The sequence below is a fragment of the Euprymna scolopes genome, chromosome 28 (genome assembly GCF_053919585.1).
Source record: "Euprymna scolopes isolate OS-2025 chromosome 28, ASM5391958v1, whole genome shotgun sequence".
In the NCBI taxonomy this organism is placed as follows: Eukaryota; Metazoa; Mollusca; class Cephalopoda; order Sepiida; family Sepiolidae; genus Euprymna; species Euprymna scolopes.
The window spans coordinates 69,786,960-69,798,049 of record NC_136509.1 but is presented as its reverse complement, the minus strand read 5'-3'; positions in this window follow the sequence as shown (position 1 = coordinate 69,798,049).

The window sequence follows — 11,090 nt, the reverse complement described above, 5'->3', positions numbered from 1 at the left end:
TTGTTTGATTTGTTTGTTTACTCTAGAAAGTATTGCTTTGCTAATTCTACCTATTTCTGGTTTAGTTGGATTTTCAAGCGGGTGCTGGTATTATTATTGAAGTCACATTTGAGGTCTTTGAGCAGAATGTATGCCTCTCTAGGCTTCAATCGGCCAACTTTATCGCTAATTTTTAATTTATCGGTAATTTGATTACCTTCAGTATTTATTATATCTATGTAGTCGCATTCGTTTGTATCCAGTTTTTTGTAATGTTTTCTGTGATTAGTTTTTTTTATATTCTTGTTTGCCTATTTTATAAAAGTTTCTAGTTTTATCTGCTTTTACAAAGATTTTATTATAGTTGTTTATGTTTCTAACAATTTTGTGTAGTTTCTGTTGGAAATTGTTAGGTTGATTATGGAATTCTAAGTTTTTAATTACGTTTAAAATGTCGTTTTCAAAGTTTATCAAAAGGTCTACTGCTTTCGCATTTTTTAGGGTTTTAAAACCATAGGATTCTTTTTTGTTTACGTGTTCATTTTATATATATATATATATATATATATATATATATATATATATATATATATATATATATATATATATATACAGGTGCACGTTTTTGATTGACGTGACGGCGATAGGTATTCAGCAGGTAGCATTTTGTGCAGGACAGTTTTGAATGAGGTGAATAAATCGGTTTGTTTGTTTTTAAAAACCCGCTCCCTGTTTATTAGGAGGAGCGAAATGAAAGCTACAGTCTGATACGACGAAGTCGACATTGATCAAACGTTACTTAGCTCTCTTGAGATAACTGGCTTTCGGCCTGTGATTAGAGTCGAGTTTCACTTTTTTTATACCGAAAACCGAATGTAATGCGTGCCGATGAGGGAAATGTCGAATAATTAACGTTTGAAAGTCAATAAAATTAAATAGACAGGCGAGCTCCGTGGGTAACTCTGAGATATTACAATTTATAGATGATATAAAAAGTTTTAAGAAGTTGTGAACTGAGCAAGCACTTCTCTGAAAGAAGCCTTTTGTGGACATCGAGGAAAAGCGTACATACATACATACATACATTTTCGCTTTATATATATATATATATATATATATATATATATATATATATATAGATGTCGCCTTTATTGGAGACTGGATAAAACTTTGGTATCTTATCTAGAAATAGAAAGAGGTGAAATGGGGAGAGGAGATGCTAGCGGATAAAACATTAATTATTCATTCTATTAATAGAAATTTGGTATATGTCTGTTTGAAGCGGAAACTAGAATATCACTTATATTAATTGTACTATCGTCAAATTGGTTCGTAAATGAACCGATGAGTAGGTGGGTAGTTGTGTTTTAAAAAGATAACATGTGGGGAGCCGGCGGAGGTTACACATGATTTGAAAGTAAAAATCCTTTTAAGTAACATCGTTTCGGAAAAAAAGTAACATCGTCTTGGAAAATATATTTGAGTTGATCCATGAAATTAAAATGGCTAACATATGTTTCATACACTTTGTAATTCCGAAGCTTTTAAACTGTCGAATAGAAAGTAATTTCCGGTTTGAATCCAAGTTTAAAAACCATGGTCAAGTATTATGATTAAATTGTGCATCTAAACTAAATGAACGCGTTAATTTTCTCACAGACCACTGCACTATCAAAGAATCGACATATATCTAATATATTACAACTTAGTATATGTATTTTTGTTTTACTTTACCTTCCCCCATCCCTTATATTTTCATTACTCTCCTATATTTTTCTAACTGCTTTATTGACATTTTTTTACTGCCATATACTTAGAGCCTATTTCTATCTCATTTCTAAGCAAATTTCATCAAGCCAAAATTTTTCTAATTTAAAATTGTAGCAATACTTTTAATAAATTAAGCTAAAAAAAATGTGGTTGTAAACTATTGGCACAGCATCAACACCTCAATTTATTATTTTACTGCGTTATTTCTAATATTTTATTTTATCAATTTTTATATATACACAAACATAATTAACTTTAAATCAGTAAATATGAATTTATGTTACGTTTCTTGTATAATTTTTATTTTCTTTCCTATATATTTACATTTTGCACCGCGTGTCATCATTTCGAACCTTAATACGTGGACAGAGAGGAGTTAATTTGGAAGTCAATTTGTAAAAACCGCCCAACACATACCAACATGAAAAATAGACGTTAAACACTGAATATGACGATATGAACGGTCATCTATGTAAAATTAACACTCGTTTATTGGCACATAAGGTAATTAATTTTATCACAGTAACTTTCTGAATCATGTGTTGTGCTTTTAAAAATTTCACCTGAATTCCATAAAAGAGAAATATGAATTCTATTTGATAAAAAGCGTACATAGTAAAAAAAATAAAGAGAAAAAAAGGCATTTCATCCTTTTCTTAGCTCATTTTCAAGAAATAATCAAGTTTCAAAGATTTGAAATCAAAACCTTTGATATCTGTAAAGTTAATTATATTGCAAATACTCGTTTTCTCAAAGATAAGTAAATTACAATTTGTAAGTAGAGCCAGTCTAGACCATCATCATGGTTGATGGAGAATAATCAATTAAAACAAAATCATTAATTAAAGCAGTATTAGATTTAAATACTATGGTTTAGGAACAAAAGCAATTCAGAAATGTCTCCCAAAACACATTATTTACAAAAAAGCATTTTTGTGCAAACAGAGGCTGCAGGGGAAAAAAGAGAATACTGAGAATGATTAGATTAACGTCAAGACATAGAAATTGATTTATATTTAGGGTTATCAAATTTTTCCCACTCAAAAACTAATAAACCAGTCAAGAGCCTACTATTAGATACATAAGTGAGAAGTATGTTGCTAAATAGGACAGATGCATCGACAGATAAAAACGACATCATGTGTTTCACACATGAATAATGGAATTTTCCGTGTCTTGCGCACATGTAAGCACACCCTCAGCCAAGATGTAACATTACAGACGTTAATATGAAGACACCGTCACAAGGAAACAAAGACAAGGAAAGAGTTCGACTCGTTCTTTTTTTAAGGAAACAAGAAACATTTATTTACAGGTACTTTCTAGAATAACGCCTTGTCTATTATTCAAAAGTCCTCTCACACTCCAACGTGCTTAACAAGACTCTACCATGTCGAACACGTGGTACTTCGTCTCTGCTTGGTCATATTTAGCACGCATTCTTTTCTGTTGCTCTCTGACTATACATGTGTGTCCTACATCTATCTCTATTCTATTTCTGTCTTTCTTGCTGTGGCGTCACCTTGCACACGACTGGGTCATTTGCATACAGCTGTTCCTACATACAGTCGTATGCATGTATCACACATGTATGACAGGTACACAGATATATTTCTTTTATCGTGCACACAAAAGAACCTGTTCTCCAATATTCTGAAGATTTCTACAAAATAGTCAACCCACCTGTAAAATTTAAACATGCCTGACCTCCTCAATCATTTCATACCATTTCTTGTTTTTCTGTCTTCTTTGTCATTTTACTTCAGTTCTCAAACACCAAACATTCCTTTTTAGGCTCAACACTAAATCTCTATATAATATACTTAGATATCGAAGTGTTTCATTAATGTCCTTCTGTACCTTTTAAACGTTGAGAGTAAAAAAAGTGAAGAAAATATTTTTCTTATCTAATTGACCATTTAACTATGTCACCCATTTGGTACTGACCAGGCTAACCGGTACTTAACTTTAGTGATCTACAGAGAATTGGTGTGTCCACTTGATTATACTGTAGAATAGGCCAATATAAAATATAAATAATTATTAATAATATTAAATCCATGAAATGAAATATAGGCAACTAAAAATGAGACTAATTCGGAATTTTGTCTTTTTATTAAAAAAAAAGTCAACTGGCTTTACAAACTCACTTTTTCCTGATCTACTCCGAACTCGAATTCAATGGATGACCCAACTGGTCACTATTTCTTGTGTGCACTTGTAGGGGTTCCATATTACATCTAACATTCACTTATATTCTATATATTCATTACCGAGTTGATCAGAACACTAAGCTCATGCCTTTGGAGACCAGAGAGAATGAACGAATATGAAAAGGACAGAGAGGTCGATTGTTCATTGGATACTTGGATCATATTATTATATTCAAACTCCCACAATCTATTCACACCAGATAAAGAAGCGTTATTCAACAAAATAGATAAAGAAAAAACAAAAAAACAAAGCAAGGTTTGACTAGGCGTCAGTTTGATGAGAGGAGGGGCGGGGTATAGCTGGTGCCAGAATAGATTAGGCCACAGCCTGTTTAACTCCAAAAGACCGTCTCAAACTAATGATACATGCAGTCCTTTGTAGAAGAAAACAATGCAGATTATATTAATAACATTGAATTATGGCATTGCTAATAGAAATACCAATGTAAGACCGGCAGTAATTTGATTAATTATGATATAAATAAAAACAGTAACCATAGTTATTAACGAAAAGTGTCTCCGATGATCCCAATATTATACGTTTTGATGATATATAATGATTAATTTACAAAATAAGCAAAAGTGGTGTTATGTTTCTGACTTTTTGAGATGAGGATTGATTATTCATATTTGGATTCTTAAGACTACTGCTCTCACCCTGAGTGCTATTTTCACAACTTTTTAATACATGAAACATCCTACCTTCTTCAAGCGTATTTTGTTGAACTCGGGAATCTTTCTGTTCAACATGGGAATCTGTAGGGAATTTTGTAGAGAACCCTTACTTTAATCCACGAGAGTAGCATGCTCTGGTTCCATCGTAGATGATTGGGTAGAAGTCTTTAGTAATTCACAATTGTATTTTGAGTATCACTTGCTCTGATGATTGTACCTTCAACCTCCAACTGAATTTTACCAAGTATCTTTTCCACTATGCCACGCAAGGGCCCGTGGTGTAGTGGATAAAGTACTTGGTTAAATTCAGTTGGAGGTTCAATCCGCAATGTCATCAACACTAAAATACAATTGCAAATTACTTAAGACTTCTACCCAATTATGCTAGATAGAAGAAAAGTTGGTGGGTTCTATTCGAAATTTCATGCAGATTCCCAAGTTTGACTGAAAGATTCCAGAGTTCGACAAAATACATCTGAAAAAGGTTGGAGGTTACATTCATTGAAATATTGTGAAAATAACACACAAGACAAGAACAGTAGTCCGGATAATCTAAATAATACAAAAGTGTTATTGTAAGTAAATCCCTTCCTATCACAGAGATACATCCAACAAGAGAAATGCTGATGCTAAAGTGATCAGATCAACTTTATCAATGTGAAATGGCTTCAGAATAAATAAGACGAATACTCGTCTCAGGACGGATAAAATTAATTCCCTGACCAGAATAGTTTTGAACAAATTTTATGTCACTTTAGGAAGATTAAAATCCAAATATGATTTTAAACCTTATGTCTAAATCCTTATTCCAATTTTACTCAAAATCCATTACATGATGTTGCTTTTAGCATATCTTTAAAATTTAAGGCTTAGGTTTAAGAAGTCTTGAAAAGGAATTAAATTTTAGCGAATCTTGCTTAATTGGTGTCTAGTTACTATAAATCAAAGTTAATGCAATATTTATTTTTTCATATAGGAAGTTGTGCACGTGTAACAGAGTACGGTGGCTGTATACAAATGCTGAGCCGGTGCGAAGTAACGTCACAGTAAGGGAAAAGAAAAAGACTCTAAAAAGAACGTGTGCACAGACCAAAGATGATGTTCAAGAGGACAGAGGTCAAAGGGAAGAAACACGATCATATTTATTATGGGAAAGTACCCGGAAATAAATACCATTGTTACAACGAGAAAAAGTGAGTCGAGTTATTACTTGTCTTCTGTTCCTTGTGGCGTATTCTGCTACAACATGTTGGGCCCCAGGGTCTACTTGTTAACACATGTGTAAACGCGTACAACGTTACATCTATATTATGTTCTCTAAAATATTTAAAAAAAAAACTCCAAATGAACTGAAATTTGCAAAATATGTATTAACTGATATTATCTATTAGTAAAATTTCACGATTTTTCACTAAGAGCTTTCACTCCAATTTTACCCCTTCTGTTTAAACATATACACATATCCAACTGTACATAAATAGAGATAAAGTTTATTTCTGAACGAAGTAACTACTTTTAATTGGCATAAAGGTCCATATAGACTCAATAACAATCTAACAGTGCAGCTACATTAAATTCTGTTAAAGAGACATTGCTTTTTAAAGAAAATGGAGGTGAAAAAAATCACACTGATTACCTCAATATTATAATTGAGCCTTTTGTTAAAATTTCACAAAAATCGGTGATAGCTGAAATTTCAAGATGGATTTCCACTCCTTTTTTAACCCACCTTGCATAAAACTCAATTTTTAAAAATATAGCCCACATTAAAACCCCTTACACCTAGCATCTGTGTTCCGAAATTCAAAAACTCGATTGATTAGTATAGAAGAGAATACTGTATATTATATATAAACATACATTTGACTAACTTTATATCGCGACTAATATGAGTTAGGCATAATTTTTGAGACACTATTTTTCATGCATGCCAGCAGCATTTACCCTAGACGGATTGACTGCCTCCTCTATCAAGTGTTCCCCAGTCACATGCATATAATGATCAAGAGAGATGACAACGTTAAATAAAAAAAAAAAGTTCTTGCAGGGAGGTGTTGATGTTTATCAATATATACAGTATCTGGCATTCCCAAATGCCCATCTACCTAGTACTGACCTGGCCAAACGTTGATCTAATGAGAACCGGCGATTCAACATAATTATGTCGTATATGATAGACAGTGTGTACACTCTTGCTCTCTCTAAAATTATATATATATATAGTGTAGTAGGAAAAAATCCATAAAGTGCTCAATTATTTTTAAAAAATCAAGACCAGATTATTAATTTTTACTAGTGTTACAGAAGATCAGAAATATGACTGAAGATAGTCGGAAACGGATTGTTATTTATTATTATAATCAGATACAATTAAGATTGGATTTGAAACTGACAAAACCATTTTGATTTTCACTGAAAATACTTCCCCCTACAAGTAAGCCCTGACTAAATATTCAAAATAACATCGTATTCGCAACCCAAATGGAATCCCCATTGGTTTCACTACACCATACGAGGAATGGTGCACCTTCTCTATGTGATGTTGGTTCTAGTAAGAGCATTAAGCTGGATAAGCCACCATATTAGAATCCGGGAAGACCAAGAGACCACGAGAAAGACATACACAAAGTGGTCAATTAGTGAGAGGAAAATTAAGGTTCTTAAACGTCTTTAATAACTCAACGTTTGAAAGATAAAAGAATGCTTACGAAACACATGATTATTTACTTAACACATATAGAGATCAAGAGGTAGTCCTAAGAAGACGCCCCTCGATTTATGAGAACTTCAATTAAAGTAAAATGAAACACACACATACACGCATGTATAAATATATTAGTAAGGGTGAGAATTGTATGATTTCATTAAATAAATAATAACCAATAAATTTAAACAGTAGTAGCTGTATATAGAAAATATTTTTAAGGAATTTGAAATTTCAGTCTGACAAAAACATATATATATATATATATATATATATACACACACACACTAGCATGGAGACCGGACGTTGCCCAGTATTAAATGAGGATCAACGAATATTACACGCTTCCAATATTTTTATTGTCACCGAAATCAGTGAAATCGCATATTTTTCAATGAAATCGTGGTGCACCAGGAAGAAACTTCCTATATTTCCGCCCAGTGACATAATCTTAATTGCTCTGTAGAGAACCTACTGCTGATTTTATAAAATTATTTTTTAGTAATGTTTTGAATTAACGTTTAAAATGGAAAAGTTATCATGGTTCCAAACAAAAACATTCATTTTGAATGCGCCCTCATATTATCAAAGAGTCTGCTGTTGATTTTACATGCTGTGTCGTACCTTCTTGCGTGGTGATAAAACTTCTTAAATACACTTGTGAGGTCAGACTATTTAACAGATCAAAATCGGACTGCTCCTTCTTTAATTGTATTTTTTCGATTATCAACACTTATCAGTGACATTCCCAATAGCAAACCTATTTAAGAACACGCTAAGACACAAAGTACATTTGTGTGAAATTTCAAACGCGTCGGTATAGCCGTTTCAGAGTTCATAGGAATCGAACTTACACAAAGCTCATTTTAATATATATGTGTGTGGGTGTGTGTTTGTGTGCGTATTTATGGGGAAAATATGCTTTTTCAATTATAATTCACCGTTTATTTATACTAATCCTTTAATTATGAAGCTCTATGAAATTTGGAATACAGCTGTTTGTCATCTATTTATACTTATATATATGTATGTATATACTAGCAGGCCGCCCGGCATTGCCCGGTCGTAAAATATGCATGAATATCATATTTTGATTAATACAGAAACTGAGACATGTGCATATGCGTATTATGTTTTTTTTTTGTAAACAGTTCACTTCTTGTAAGGAAAAACAAATAAATAAAATACTCGAGTGGAGATCGAAACCAAAACTTAAAGACAATAAGTCAAGTAAGATAACCATTAGACCAGCTTAACAAGCTCTTTAAAAAGTTTTTTCAAACCTACTTATTCTTAACATAAAAAAGCTATCATGTTTCAAAGCCACACATGCACATTCCTGAAACTTGAGAACCATAAAAAAATTGATGACTTCCAAGTATCAATTTTTCAATTTTGACGCTTAGCACCCCTTTTTTTCTGAATGAAAACCCATTAAAAAGTTTTCTACATGTCTGAATACCCTATATACCAAATTTCAAGTCTATAGATCAAAAACTCGTTGAGTTTCAAATCTGTAGATCAAAACTTCGTGTAGTATGTAGGTTGAGAAGTGTCCTCACACACCTCCACATTCTCACTTATATATCTATATATATTAGAAGATATATCCGGTGTTACCTGGTATTAAACCCGACATTAAATTTTTAAAAAAAATGTACAAAAAAAAAAAATAAATAAACTGCAAAGAAACTGAGACGTGCATGCAAGTGTATTTTTTTTCTAAAGAGTTCACTTCTTGTAAGTAAAAAAAATACTCTAGCTGAGATCGAAACTAAAACCTAAAGACAGTAAATCAAGTACGATAACCATTATACCAGCTTGCCATGACCTTTAAAATGTGTTTTCAAACCTTGTGAAGATGTGACAAACAGATAAAAATCCAATGACCCCCCCCAAGAGCAAATTTTTCCATTTTGACCTCTTAGCAGTCCTCTTTCCCGATGAAAACCGATTAAAACGTTATCCATATGTCTGAACACCCTATATACCAAATTTCAAATCTGTAGATCAAAACTTCGTTGAATATGTAGGTTGAAAAGTGTCTTCACACACAAACATATTCTCTCTTTTATATATATAAGTGTGTGTGTACGTATATGTGTGTGTGTGTATATATATATATATAGATAGATAGGTAGATAGATAGATAGATGTGTGTGTGTGTGTGTGTATATATATATAAATATATGTGTGTGTGTGTGTTACAGACTTCATTTTTGTATAAGCAATATCGCCTGAAGTTATTTGTAACTGGTTGACCGAAATATGCTCATGAATATGTAGTGACATATAAATGATTTTGTAAACCAAATAAAAAATATATCTTGCCCAACTTTGGTATTGAAACTCGTTAAAAATTCATTGGTTGCTTCACCCCTGGAAAATATTAACCTGGACTGTATATATATATATATATATATATATATATATATATATATATATATATATATATATATATATATATATAAAGGTCCATTTACTGTGTAACAAAAAAGATATTCTCTCATGCTAATTTTAGTTGCATGATACAATGAGGTGAAACTCAAAGGGCAAATATCAATAATGGTGCTAATAATAATAAAAAGATAAGAGGGAGCTTAAAAATATCAGCAGAATATACAACATTAATAAAATCGTGTTGCTAATAAAATATTCATAATTATAACATGTCTCTGATGCTGGGAAGAGAATCAAAATAGATACGGACAATGAATCCCCGAAAACAATGACCATAAAATCATCCCTGATTATTTCAATTACAAAAACAAAAACAAAAAAAAAACATCCCCTTAATTGCAATTATAATAATAACAAAACATTTACGTTATTAAAAATAAGTGAGAATAAAAATCGACAACGTGAAGTAATAACAGTTAAAAACAATAGGAAAATTATCCAATTGAAACAACATTTAATACAACGATGATGATGATGATGAAATAATTAAAATAATTGCGATGATGATGATGCTATTGATGATCCGATGGATGAGGATGACAACAAAATGATTATATGAATCTCAATAAAGTTCTCATGATCTGCGGAGGGGAACAGAAACCAAAAAACAAATATTGCAAATTATTCCTGTGGTCATAGACAATGAAGAATGCATAAACTCATCTGCGATAGGACGTTTGCTAATTTTATTTTTTGGAGTTTGAGGAAAGGGCTGAAATGTTCCATGACCCATCACTATTGGATTTATTTTATTGCTCCATTTCCAGAAATTATGACCAACCAAAAAGACAAATCAAATTGAATTGCGAATTTCTGTTGGGTAACAATTTGGATTTTATACATTTGTACTCGCCGATATATGGATATGTATGTGTATGTATATATTAGTGATGGGACGATTCCAAGATTTTTTTTTCCGATTTTAATACAATTACTGATTCTGTACTAAATTCCTGTACTAAATTTCTGAACAACAGAGTTGTTATTTTTCCATGATTACCATAAAAACATGTTAAATTTACAGGCATTTTCTCAAACGTAAAAATACACTTGTAGAGGATGAACTACAGATATTAGTTTTACTAGTAGTTTAAAAATCAATAAATATTTTTCTATTTTATCATTACTACCAGTAGTGGAAGATTTTGCTTTAAACAAAATCAAATAAAACGACAAGAGAATCGTTTTGGGCATCAGAAAATAAGCACAGTTTTTTCCGATACACCCCCAAATTCTGATTTTACCGATTCCAATTAATCGTTTCAACACAATATATATATATAAATACA